We start from the raw sequence: 4437 nt of genomic DNA on the forward strand, positions 1-4437 counted from the left end.
GTCCATCTATAGAAAGCGCAGATACTCCTCATTACCGACTACCGAATGAGGCATCCCAAGACACCCCGCTTTTTCTTATGTTCCTTTCTGTTGACACTAATGAATGACGTTCTTTGGCTCGATGGAGAGGGGCTGCCAGATGGGCACGACAACAACTCTGACGCTAATATTGGAACAATTCCAGCAGTAAACACCCAGTGACACAGTGTGTAGGAGGTATACGGAGTGATGGAGAAAGGGTGTAGAAGGTGTATACGGAGTGATGGAGAAAGGGTGTAGAAGGTATACGGAGTGATGGAGAAAGGGTGTAGAAGGTATACGGAGTGATGGAGAAAGGGTGTAGAAGGTATACGGAGTGATGGAGAAAGGGTGTAGAAGGTATACGGAATGATGGAGAAAGGGTGTAGAAGGTATACGGAGTGATGGAGAAAGGTTGTAGAAGGTATACGGAATGATGGAGAAAGGGTGTAGAAGGTATACGGAGTGATGGAGAAAGGTTGTAGAAGGTATACGGAATGATGGAGAAAGGTTGTAGAAGGTATACGGAATGATGGAGAAAGGGTGTAGAAGGTAAACGGAGTGATGGAGAATGGGTGTAGAAGGTAAACGGAGTGATGGAGAAAGGTTGTAGAAGGTATACGGAATGATGGAGAAAGGTTGTAGAAGGTATACGGAGTGATGGAGAAAGGGTGTAGAAGGTATACGGAAGTGATGGAGAAAGGTTGTAGAAGGTATACGGAATGATGGAGAAAGGGTGTAGAAGGTATACGGAGTGATGGAGAAAGGGTGTAGAAGGTATACGGAGTGATGGAGAATGGGTGTAGAAGGTATACGGAGTGATGGAGAAAGGGTGTAGAAGGTATACGGAGTGATGGAGAAAGGGTGTAGAAGGTATACGGAGTGATGGAGAAAGTGTGTAGAAGGTATACGGAGTGATGGAGAAAGGGTGTAGAAGGTATACGGAGTGATGGAGAAAGGTTGTAGAAGGTATACGGAGTGATGGAGAAAGGGTGTGTAGAAGGTATACGGAGTGATGGAGAAAGTGTGTAGAGGTATACGGAGTGATGGAGAAAGGGTTAGAAGGTATACGGGTGATGGAGAAAGGAGTGTAGAAGGTATAAGGAGTGATGGAGAAAGGGTGTAGAAGGTATACGGAGTGATGGAGAAAGGGTGTAGAAGGTATACGGAGTGATGGAGAAAGGGAAATGTAGAAAGGTATACGGAGTGATGGAGAAAAGGGTTAGAAGGTATACGGAGTGATGGAGAAATGTGTAGAAGGTATAAGGAGTGATGGAGAAAGGGTGTAGAAGGTATACGGAGTGATGGAGAAAGGGTGTAGAAGGTATACGGAGTGATGGAGAAAGGTGTAGAAGGTATACGGAGTGATGGAGAAAGGGTGTAGAAGGTATACGGAGTGATGGAGAAAGGGTGTAGAAGGTATACGGAGTGATGGAGAAAGGGTGTAGAAGGTATACGGAGTGATGGAGAAAGTGTGTAGAAGGTATGCGGAGTGATGGAGAAAGGGTGTAGAAGGTATACGGAGTGATGGAGAAAGGTTGTAGAAGGTATACGGAGTGATGGAGAAAGGGTGTAGAAGGTATACGGAGTGATGGAGAAAGTGTGTAGAAGGTATACGGAGTGATGGAGAATGTGTGTTGTTGATGGATGGTGTTATTTCTGCTTGAGTCAGCTGAAATAAAGAACCAAACGTATCAGGACCAATATATACATAAAATACTCACATTATACATGTTCACATCTCAGTTGGCCAGTTTGAATTACATGTGTTCAAGAGGCTGAAAGCTCGATACGATGTGTGAAGCCAATTTCTGTCATGTCTCTGGAATATTGCGACAAGCGGCATATAATCATACATGTCAATTTATTACAAGCTCCAGCTGTATATACGGCAAGTTATTGGTATTGTAGGAAAGTTTGGGAATTTGAGGCATGTTGATAAATCCATCGACACGCAGACAGTTCAATAAATGCTATTCATTAATTTTGCTGACATTACACCTATCTGTACTCGTGTCTGTACAAACAATACACTACGTAGATCCCCACATGACATTGTACTCATATGTAGTACCAGAACAACACCTCTTATATATAAATATGTATCTACGAAATGAAAAGTCAAATCAATATTGGGACAAAGATCGCCTACTTCCATAAAGAGGAGACAATCTGGACTTGCTAAAGCGTCTAAGTTCGTATTTGGTTTTATTTTTACATGTTTTCTAGGTTCCCGGAGGAAGAGTAAACTCTCATAACACATGGTACATATCTACTTACATCACGTGTCACGTATACTTACATCACGTCAAATATCACATAATTCTTATATTATGTATACTTCTTAATTTTTAAACAAATATTTATTGTTATCGCACGGTAGGTCCTGTATCTACCCAGCAAAACTTCTTTTATCAGAGATCTGCTAACATCACGTCAGATGACACTTATGACACACTCCCAAACTCCACGACCAGACAGAATATATATTTCGAATTTGGATACGAAGAACAGTTTACTATGATCGTCCACACGACAGAGGTGGTGCAAGAAATAGTGTTCAACTTCTAAGACGATAAGAGGTGTTTACCATAATACACTCTCTCAAGAGTCGTCTCCCCTTTGCAGATGTAGCACTGAGGCTAATGACTCACGTGACCCGGCCCGGGATATAAGCAAGTCACCTGACATAATGTGTCGAGAAGCATCCAGACTCCGGGCACATACATTCTACACTCGTGTGATATTTGCAGGAAGCACTAGTCCCACCCACCAGGCAACCTGCTCACCCAACTGTCTGTATATGGGTCCCTTAGGGAGATAACTCCCATTCACCCAATTGTCTGAATGTGTGTCCCATATGGGAGATTACTCCCATTTACCCAATTGTCTGAATATATATCTCGTGTGGGAGATATGGCCTCGAGGAGCAGCTGACCCCCGCCTCCCGAAACACCACCAGCAGGGGCGTTAAACCATCATGGCTGAACTAACACTATATAGACCCAAGAACATCAAATAATCCTTCGTTTTAAGCAATTAAAGTAATATATATTTATCGCCTAGGGATTCGGGGAAGCGTGAGTTGCACTTTCCACAACTTTGAATAGGTATGTGACGGTGTGTAACCTTTTTGTATGATGGCGCTCCAAGTGATGCTGTTTGTAGATGTGAGCCCTTTGGCACAATAAACACGTCCTGAGAGACCAGGGGACAAGGGGAAGTGCGTGATCTGGTCTGACAACATGGTGACCAAAGAAGGTTCGGGAAAGTAACTGTACACAACGAATTGCTATGTTCAGTTTCCTAGTCTCCTGAGGAGAGGAAAAACTTGAAGGAAGCAGCTGCTGAATATTTAATGACAACTTGCTTCAGGGATTAGTTTTGAAATTATATGCAAATAACTGTTCCTTTGTAACGCGATTTTTTATCTGGCTGAGACAGTGTGTTGAGGCAGCTTAAACCCGGACATCAAAGGCAGTGGTAATAGCAACACAAATTGCTTTCGACTAGTCGGCCTGTCCTTGGGGATATGTCATGAACGTGAGGGGGTTAGAGTTTGGGTGTCATGCTTGTTCAGGTTACAGTACTATACTCACACCAGAAACTACGACCGTTATAAATAAAGCTGTAATTACACTCAAATGAGAGGTTTAGTGGGAATAGAGTCAACTGCTCCTTTTCACGGTATTCAAGGGGAAGTTCCTGCTAGACAACGGTACAAGAATCTGCATCGAATCGTCGCACTCACAATATAAGAAGTTCTTTTCCTTAAAGTTTGTCTATATTATACTTCCCAACTAAAATGCCACTCACAGACGGTATTTAGGGAGTATGCCGAGTCAGCATTATTGAGTGTAACATCATGGACGTTAATCGTGGCACCAGTTTCTGCTCAACACATTGATCGCTCCTGGATAGGACCAGGGACCTGTGATCAGAGAGGATCAAAAGAAAAAGGTTTCGGACAATAAACGCTATAACAACAATGGCTGCCACGGTGTCTTAGGAACTAAACAGCTGTTATATAAACTGGATGATAATATGACTAGTAGAAATTATCTGAAATAGTAGTGAAGCAATGAAGCCTTCTTATTAACAGGGGGCGATGGGGTAGCCTAGTTGTTAAAGCGTTCGCTCGTCACGCCTAAGACCCGGGTTCGATTCCCGAACATGGCTACCAAGTGTGAAACCCATTTCTGATGTCCCCCGCCGTGATGTTGTTGGAATATTGCTAAAAGCGGAGTAAAACCAAACTCACTCACTCACTCTTATTAACGGCTTCCTATGCGAAAAAACGAACAATTCAGGAACTAGACAGATTTGTCACAAACCATTACATAACGCCCAAAAAGGAGGCATTATCAAAGACTTACCACATATATGTCTATATGAAAGCGATAAAACCCTAATCCTTCA

This window comes from Haliotis rubra, unplaced genomic scaffold, assembly GCF_003918875.1.
Source record: "Haliotis rubra isolate DU_JTF1 unplaced genomic scaffold, ASM391887v1 Scf19, whole genome shotgun sequence".
Classification (NCBI taxonomy): domain Eukaryota; kingdom Metazoa; phylum Mollusca; class Gastropoda; order Lepetellida; family Haliotidae; genus Haliotis; species Haliotis rubra.